Raw genomic sequence first — 9,756 nt, forward strand, 5'->3', positions numbered from 1 at the left:
GCATATACATGCCCCAAATCTCAAGAACAGAATGGAGAAGTTATTGTGGCATGGCCATCCCCATTGGGGGTTGATTATTCATTTTCCCTCTGTCTCTCTTTGCCTCTTTCTGGTGAACACAGACCCTATGGCAAAAAATAAATAAATAAATAAATAAAAATAAAAGCACTTTAGAGAAACTCTCACAAAGCAGCTCTGTTCCTGCTCTGTTCTCTGCCATTTTGTGATGCTTTGGACCTTCCATGTGGCCAGAATCATATGAACATAGCAAGCCATTGAAACAGGAAGATGTGACCGCTACAGCTCCAACAGCAAATCATCACAAGCTGCTCCGTCAAGTAGTCAGACCACTTGCTGACATGATACGGCTGAAGCTGAGTGGTGAAATTCAAACTTGGCAACAGTAGGAGCAGGTTCCAGCCACTGGGTGAATGCCATTGAGTTTGTCCCTGGGCAGCCCTACTGTGGCCATACTGCCCCTTCTTGCACTGAAGCACCCCTGTGGGGCTCAGTGGCCAAGGACAAATACAAGAAAGAGCCAAGTATCGTAGAGATCAAGAAGCAGCTGTGCCCCTATGCCACAGTAGGAAAGTGCTGCTAGGGTGAGAACTGTACTTATCTCTACAGGGTGCATGCGACATGTGTGGGCTGCAGGTCCTCCGTCTGATGGATGCAGCCCAGAGATCACAACATATAAAATCTATCATTAAGGCCTGTGAGAAGGACATGGAGGCCATGGTGTGTAGGATCTGAATAGAGGTGTTCTATGAGAAAGCCAACCCAGTGCGCGCCACTTTGGGATCCTGTCCAACTGCAACCACACCTACCGTCTCAAGTGTATCCTCAAGGGAGGGAGGGCTAAGCAGTCTGAGGGCAAGATCTTAAAGTCCTGCCCAGAATGCCCATCACATCTAACTTCATCATTCCAAGTGACTACTAGGTGGAGGAGAAGGAAGAGAAGCAGAAACTCATTCAGAAATACAAGAAGGTAATGAGCAACAAGGTGTGCAGGTATTTTGATGAAGGCTATGGGAGCTGCCCATTTAGAAGGAACTGTTTTTAAAAACATGCATACCTGGACAGCTGTCAAGAGAAGTCACAAAGACAGAAAGTGGGAATATCAAGCAGATACCAGGCCCAAGGAAGGAACCACTTCTGGGAGTTCACTGAGGAAAATGAGATCAGCAACTCCTTTGTCAACAAGGAAGAGGTGGTCATCTTTGAGCTGGGTGAGATATTGTATATATATCTTGGCCACAGGTAGTCACGTCAAACGGACAGACTCTGAAGACAAGTGGGGCTCTTTCACCATGAACTGGAAGACTTTTACGACGTGAATCTGTAGCAGCTTTGCAGGTGTGAACTGGTCTGCGGAGCTTCAGACAGTGGCTGTCCCCTGAGCTAGGGCACACTGCCCTTGTTTGTCTCCTAGGCAGGCCTAGCAACTTCAGGTGCTGTTGTAATCATTCTCACCCAGGGCCTGTCTCCATTATCCCTCATCTTTCCCCAATGAGTGTGTCCTTTTCTCTGTTGAAAACATTACAACAATAAATCTTAAAAGTTAGTTTTTTTACAACATGGACTTAACTGTCAGACAGTTAGGGTAGGTTTGTTGCATCATCTGTTTTCAATCAGATGCATTCCTGGACTCTGCACACTCATCTGAGGACTCTACATTGAAAGTAAGAGTGCCAGCCCTGCTTTGAGGTCCACAAATAGGGCTGATGGGTGAAGGTACTTGAGCTAGCACACAGCTTTCTCTGTGGATGTAGGACATGGATCTTTAAGGTGCCCAGTGACATCTGCACAACTGTGTTAGTCTCTTGCCTACCTATAACTACACTACGTGCACGCATTCAGTGGTTTTGATCTCTTATTTCATTGCACACAAGTAATATCACTGGATAACCAGAACCAGGTGTGAATGTTGAGATTTCTCCTGTGTTTAGCATGATAGAAGATTGTTAAAGAACACAGAAAAGAGAGGGGTTTCATTAAGATCAATGCAGAGTTGGAAGTTAACACTCATGGGCTGGTAGACATGCTATGTGATGTGTGTGTGTGATAAGCTCATCCCTGCATAGACACAATATTCTCAGCCTTAGTGGAAAACACTTGTGGTTTCAGCCTCATGTGGCAGATAGATCATAAGGACAATGCGGTGTACAGGAAGACATGCTCTAACAATGCCAGCTCTGCCTAATACAGAAGTGGGCTTCACCACCGAGGGCAGATCTCTCTGGCTGTCCCATATATTAACACACACTGGGTCTTGGATACATAGTTGTGTTCAGTGTTTTGTGACCCAGCCTTTCCAGTCCACACACTTTTTGAAAAAACTTTGTCCTTATTTAAAGGATATTGGTGGTGGGGTTTTGTGTTTGGTTTTGTGGGCATTTGTCCTATGCCCTCCTCAAGCTCCACAGGTAGACAGTTATGATTCAAATACCTTCTAAGGTCTTCATTGTAATGGTTTGCAGTAAACAAGCCACACTGAAAGGGGAGGCAGCTAACCCACAAGCCAAGTTAAAGTTAAGTTCAGAGAATTCCTTGGCTAGAAATTTCACCCTTGCATTCTGTTGCTACTTCCTGAAAATAACTTGGAGATGCTCCTGTCTGTCCATCTACTGCTTGAATCCTTGGATCCCACCCATTCTTTCACTTTAAGGAAAAAACGATTGTTGCAGAGGTCTCTGTATTTTGCAGCTGCCCTTTTGTAGGACTCACTGTTCCCAAATAAAACAATTTTAAAATGTTTTTAAAAAGCACTTGACTCATAGACACCCTCCATAAATAGTAATTTAAAATAGAGTATTCAGAATTAATAAGGAATAGAGGCAATTCATTCTCAAAGGAGAAGTAAAAATGAAGATCCTTACTTTTTTGAGGCCCATAATAAGTATCTAAGAGTAAAGTCAGGAATAAGCTTATAAAATGAGTAATTACCAACAAGAAAATGCCTATAAACATAAAATGGATTGATCTTTTTAAAAAGAGAGGAGCTGGGACCAGCAGATAGCATAATGATTATGTCACTGGACTCCCATGTAGTCGACCGCAGTTCAAGTCCTGGAGTTAGTGGCTTAAAACACACCAGGCACATGTGCATCATACCCAAAATCCCAAGAGGAGAATGGAGGAGAAGGGATTGCAGCACGGCCATCCCCTCTAAGGGGTGATTTCTCACTTTTGGTTATTACTATAAGGTAGAATTATCTACATATATGGAATGTTGTCCATTACATTTCAAAGGCTGGTTTTATCAAACTAATTGAAGAAGAAGAAGAAGAAGGAGGAGGACGAGGAGGAGGAGGAGTAGGAGGAGGAAGAGGAGGGAGAAGAGAAGAGAAGAGAAGAGAAGAGAAGGAAGAGAAGAGAAGAGAAGAGAAGGGGAAGAAGAAGAGGAGAAGAAGAAGAAGAAGGAGAAAAAGAAGAAAAGAAGAAGAACCCTTAGACTAAATTTATATGACCTAATATAAATTTTAGAATTGAGAAACTAGCTGAGTAACTTGGTGGCCTGTCTGCAGGCTACCTGGGAAACTACACATCCCTGGTCATTTCTCTTCTACTGCTCCTTGCCTTCATCTCTCAGCCCCAGCTCAACCCTTCTAATTGCCTGCTTTTGCTGCAGAGCCCAGGCAGCCAGTGAAGAGGGTCTTGCCTCTCAGAAGCCATTTAAACCCAGGAACAAGGATAGGAAACTTCCTCATGATGGAGCCATCCTTGATAGAGTGCCCCTTTGTTCACTGACATTATTTTTTTAATTGTCAGGGAGCCCATGCACTTACCAGAGAGAGAGAGAAAACATCCCCAAACAGAGCATACTCATGCCATCATCTTTTTCACTCCACATCCATCCCATCAGGATTTAGGGCACATATGCATGCTTGCTTGCTTGGTATGTTTTTAAAAAAAAAAACACTAGGGATGGGATTTGAACCGCATTAGGCCATATGAGATCTGTCTCCACACACACAGGGTTTAACCACTGCACTACGGAGCCAGACCAAGTTCATTGATCTTTTCTCCCTTCATCTACCATGGACTCTTCTATTTAGACCCCACTTAGACTTTAGTACTCCTGTGTCAAACTCCTGCATTCTGCAGTAGCTTTTGGCTTCCCTTAATTTGACTTCAGAAATACTTGCCTTTGGTTTTCTGACCTAGATGAAGACCTTAGCCCACCCTGACTTGAAAAACATTACATATGGCTCAGTTGCCAACTTTTTTGAGCCCTCTTCCTACCTACTCTCACCACCACCACCATCACCACCACCACCATTATCACCACCAGATGCACACACAAAGCCACCTATGTCTCAGATTTTGACCAGCATGATTGCTGGAAACCATGTCCCTGGTCTCTCCAGGTATCTTTTATTTTTTTCTTCACTTTTTTTTTTTAAGAGAGAGAGTTTTGTTATAGAGTGCATGCACTTGTCAGAGACAGAAATCTAGAAATCACCCCCTGCCCCCAGGAGGGATGACCACACCACAATCCCTTCCTCTCTTGAGATTTTGGACATGTACACACATGTGCCTGGCTTGAGTTTTAAGTCACTGGTCTGGGACTTGAACTGCAGGTGACCATGGTAGTCCAGCAATGTAACCATTATGCCATCTGCTGGTCTCTCTCCACGTCTCTTTGATCAAGCCCCTAACTCCTGGCTTCTCACAAGTCATCAGTAAAACATTCTAAATGTAACTCCTTTGAGAAAGGTTAATTTAACTATTTAGCCAGAAGTTGTAAACATATGTTCATCATAGCCTATTTCTCCTCTTCTCTTTTTGTTCACCATTTGGCCAATGTTTATAACTCCTTCCAGCACTGTTCTAGGAAGCTTTGGGGGAAAAGTGTGTGGGGACTTAGAAGAGAATGATCTCCTATTTAACCACCCCCAGGAATTAACGAAATGAAACACTAGATAACCCTGAGAGAATCAGGTGAGTTCTAATGAAGTGAATTCAACCCTATCTATTTCTATTTTTTGATTAGCCAAATATGGAAATGACTTTTCATTATCCAAACCCAGATTAAATTATCATGACAGGAAATTTACCTGTCATGGATGTAAAACTTTACCATGGGTAAATGAGAGCTGCCTGTTGTCATATTTCTCAGTAGTTTCAGAATCACATAGGCTACCCAACCAAGGAGCAGACCAAAGGTAGGCAGATGGGAAAGAACAACAGCCTCGTAGAAACCTCATTGCCTTGGGAGCGCAAATTTGATGGTAATACTTACATATGGACCAACCGATCTTATTTAGTGTTCATCTTAACAAGCTTATTTTACTTCTGGGCTAAGTGGAAAGATATATCATTACTTACATGCCCTGTGTCCACAGGCCACTTGAACAACAGATTCTACTTTCAGTCTCTCTTTGTAGCCACCCAGTCCAATGTTCTGCCCCACCCACTTGGCACTGTTCCATAGCTTCAGACACAGCCTTCTGTGAAGGTGATGACTTTGAAACTCAGACGCTGAGCTCACATAGTTACCACAAGTACACAAGGTCACTACAGTGAGGAGAGAAGAGGATGCCCAAGCCAGAAGCCATCGGCAAGTCACTACACACAGAGGAACAAACTGTCACATTAGGGAGGGCCAAGGTAGAGATGCGGCCTGCTGCTGTCAACATGAGAGCTTCTCCCTCTCTCCCTACAGTGGTGGCTGAGACAGGAGTAGGTTTCCAGGATTGAATGGACTTGTGAGTTTGGCAGTATCATTGCTTAGGTTTTGGCAAGTTGATTAATATTAGAAAATCTACTCTTCAGAGTTCCTGAGCTTCCCAGTCTTCCAGATAATAAAAGGGAATTTGAAGTGGCAAAGGTCTCAAGCTATTGACTTCCTGTTTCTGCTACTGAGGCACAGTTTTATAACCTGGACATGAGTAATATTATCTCCTCTTTAAATCAGCATGAAAGTTGAGGGTTTAAAAACATTGTCTCCGTTCACCTAACTTGCTAATAAAAGATGACCTCGACAGTGAATATTTCAGGTAGTAATTTAACCCAAAATTCTGCTCTAAACTGAACAGTACTAGAGACAAATTTTTCTAGGACATTGGAGAGAAATATTGGAGCAACTGAATTTCAAGTTCACATGTTTGGCTCTACAGGTTGCGACGTAACCATGTCCTCTTTCTCCAGCAAGTTCTGGAACAGACAGCCAGAGCTTCACTTGGTGTGCTATTGAGGCATCCCACGAGGAGGTCACTGTGAGGTCCTGATGGAAACACGTCCATGGACAGAAGCACGGTGTATCAGAGGTCAGGAAGAAGAAAGAGCGATTAAATGTCATCATCAAAGTGGCTCCTGCCTGGACACCACAAAAATACTGGCAACACCAGTGTTTTGATAACACACCCCTCAACACTATCAGATTCCTACTCTGCCCAGCATGGTGTAATAGTAATGAAACTGAAAGGAATCACCTGATTTTCTATATCTTTCCAAACTACTAATTTTGTGTTTTTAAGTTGAAATTAATTTAAGACCATTCTCAAAATAAAATAATGCCTAAACCTGTTCATTAATGGAAAGTCCATTTAAGCATGCAATGATGCCATTCCAAGTTAAATTCTGACTTTGAAACATCACTGGCAAATTGGAAAGTAAAGTAAGAAAAACTGAAGAAATGGAAATATCTTCCCTGGCTCACCATGTTGACCAGAAGGTATTTCCAATCCTTCACATGTGTTTTAGAGCTTTATTTTATGAGGAAGAAAGATCATTTCACTATTGTGTCATGGATATCACTTTATAAGGAAAATACATTTCTCTAGAAGTTGCCTTTACTTTGATATTTTTAAAAGAAATAGACAACATTTTTAAAGGGCAATATAAACCAGTCAGTCTCCTTATATAGCTACTTTGCCAGGTATTTGTTCAAGAAACAGTCCATTAAATCCATTTTTCCTAGTAGAAACTGCAACATGTATTGTTGATTATTTGCCTACAATAGAATTGTTACAAATGGTAGAATGAGATGTAGATGTTCATTTTATTGGTGGCATTCCAAACTTTAGTATTTTTTAAAGGTTTTTGCCATAGGGTGTTTATGTTCACCAGGGTGAGAAAAAGTGAGAAATCGCCCCTCAGAAGGGAAGGCCATGCCACAATCCCCTCTCTTCCATTTGGCACACAGGTGCATGTGCCCAACATGAATTTCAAGCTTCCAGGTTCAGGACTCAAACCACAGTTGCCCATGTGGGAGTCCAACCTTAACCACCAAATCACCTACTAGCCTCTCAAGTAGTATTTTTAAAGAACCAGCTGTTTTCTTTAATTTGACCATTGGCCTTTTCTCATTTAGTAAATGGAGTACTAAAATACCAGAAAACATGAATTCTTTCAGGAAAAAAATAACTTCTCAAAAGTTTCCTATATAATAACTTTAAAAGTGAAAAGTAGGGCCAGCAGATGGCATAATGATTATGTTGCCAGACTCCCACATAGTGGACAACAGTTTGAGTCCCAGACCCAGTGACTTAAAACTCACACCAGGTACATGTGCGTGCTTGCCCAAGTTCCCAGGAGGAGAATGGAGGAGAAGGGCTTACAGTGTGGCCATCCTCCTGGGGAGGTGGGGGGGGGGGATTTCTTACTTCTTTCTGTCCCTCTGTCTCTCTCTGTGTCTCTGGTGTGTGCAGGTGCCCTATAGAAAAAAAAAAAACTCTAAAAAATTGTGGAAAAGTAATGTTTGTGGTAAAAGAAAAAAAGAGACAGGGCAAGAGGGGCTGAACCAATTGTAACTAAAAAAACGATTAGCAAATTAAATCAATAGACATCTTCAGGTAGCTACAATTCAGTTTTTCTTCAAACTTAAAAAAAAAATTCTAATCTATTTTCTTTTTCTATACCTTCCAAGCAAGAACAAGGTAAAATTTAAATCAAAATAGGTTTTTCTCATTCATTATAGAAAATAGTTAGCATTTGTTTTGTTGCTACACTCACCTTCCATATTTTCATATAGCAGCATTGTCATCTTCGTTGAATATTCACCAATTATCTAACACAACTAATTCTCTAAAAGTATGAAGTCACATAGATGATTCCAAGGAATGAGGAGAAATCTGTCCTGGAAGAGCCTGGCATAAAGACTTCTTTCTTCAGGGCCTTTCTTCTGGAGCACCAAGACACCAGTCACAATGTGATCATTGAGTTATACAACTGGGAAGTCAAGCAATTTTCCTCTCATAGCAAACTCTGGGAAACTAAGAGGAAGTACCTAAATTGGTTGCTATTATGTAGAAGAAACACAATCAATTTTTTAAAAAAACAATTGCTAAATTTCAAAAAAGATTATTATAGGAACTTAAAATGGCCAGACTTAGCCAACTGCTCGTTACTCTATAAGACAGTGTTTTGCTCTGTTTTGTTTTTAAGATAGTGAAGAACTGGGTCACACTTTCCCCTCTATCCCACTCTCTGATGCCTTCATTTTTATTCTGTCCTATACAACAAAGAAATATATAAGGATTAAAATCACTTTTTAACTAAAAACTAGTTTTTTTAATATTAAAAAAAATGGTTTCTACATGCATCATACTTTCAATTTTTTTTTTCAATAGTCATGTGCACTTGCCAGAGAAAGAGAGAAAGAAAGTGAGAAAGCATTCCCAAGGAAGGGATGGCCATGCAACAATTCCTTCCCCTCCATTGTCATTTCAGGTTTTTGGGCATGCATGCAGCTGGCATGGTGTTCAAACCACCAGGGATCCAGGACCTAAATCATGTTGTTGATCATGTGGGATCCAGGTGCCTTAACCACCATGCCACTGGTCAGCCCCATACTTCCAGTTATTTTTCTTTTTTATTCATACATTAAATCGCTATACATCATTTAGATTGTGAAGAGACTTTACCCAGCATGATATACACCTTAGTCCAGCCCAGTTGAGATCATCATATACATCCTAGCCAACAGATAATAAACCTTATCTGAGTCCCACAAGTGTCTTAGCTCTCCATTTCCCCCCAAAATTTCCTACGTTTGCTACATTCTTTCCCTCTCACACTCTCTTTCCACTTTGTCTTTGATGTCTATTACAATTTTTAATGCTTTTATGTTCTCCAGTCTTTCATTCTCTACCATAATCTACATGTTTAATGCAATCCCGATAAAATTACAAGAGACATTCTTCACAGTCTAGAAAAGACAATCATAGACTTTGTCTGGGACCATAAAAGACCCCATTTTGCTAAAGCCATCATGCAAGAAGATTAGAGGAGGTGGCATCTCACTCTCTGACCCCAAAATATATTATAAAACTGTGATAATAAAAACAGCATGGTATTGGCCTCAAAAATAGACATGAGGACTCATACTTCCTTCCAATTCTAAGAGGAGAAAATAAAGTTGAATTTTTTCTCCCATAAATCTGCCCATCTCTGTAAGTCCCCAATCCTCACCCCAACTCCAGCTATAACACCTGAAATTTGGTTCTACTGTCCTACAACCACTCCCCACACTGTCCCATATCTTCAACCTGCCTTCCTCACTGAGTTTATGGTTATGAAATTAGGGTTGCTACATCTAGATGTAGCTATCCATACAGTCTGTGAATTACAGATGTTATACATATTAGATACATATTATATATTGAATAGAGAGAGAGAGATAGTGGACTGGCCCTGTTTCCTAATGATTTAGGGAGCTGGATTTCACATGGCCAACCAGAGTTCAAATCCTGACTGACCCCAGTAGCTTATAAAAAATAGGCCGGACGGCCGGGGCTCCCGCCCCGGCGC

The 9,756-nt window shown here is 41.3% G+C and overlaps 1 pseudogene; it reads left to right on the plus strand.

Moving 5' to 3' along the window:
* The first annotated feature begins 242 nt into the window (after positions 1 to 242).
* LOC102500518 (E3 ubiquitin-protein ligase makorin-1 pseudogene) lies at positions 243 to 1,345 on the plus strand (annotated as a pseudogene).
* Positions 1,346 to 9,756: the final 8,411 nt, after the last annotated feature.

This window comes from Tupaia chinensis, unplaced genomic scaffold (assembly GCF_000334495.1).
Source record: "Tupaia chinensis unplaced genomic scaffold, TupChi_1.0 Scaffold000100_1, whole genome shotgun sequence".
NCBI classification, from domain to species: Eukaryota; Metazoa; Chordata; class Mammalia; order Scandentia; family Tupaiidae; genus Tupaia; species Tupaia belangeri.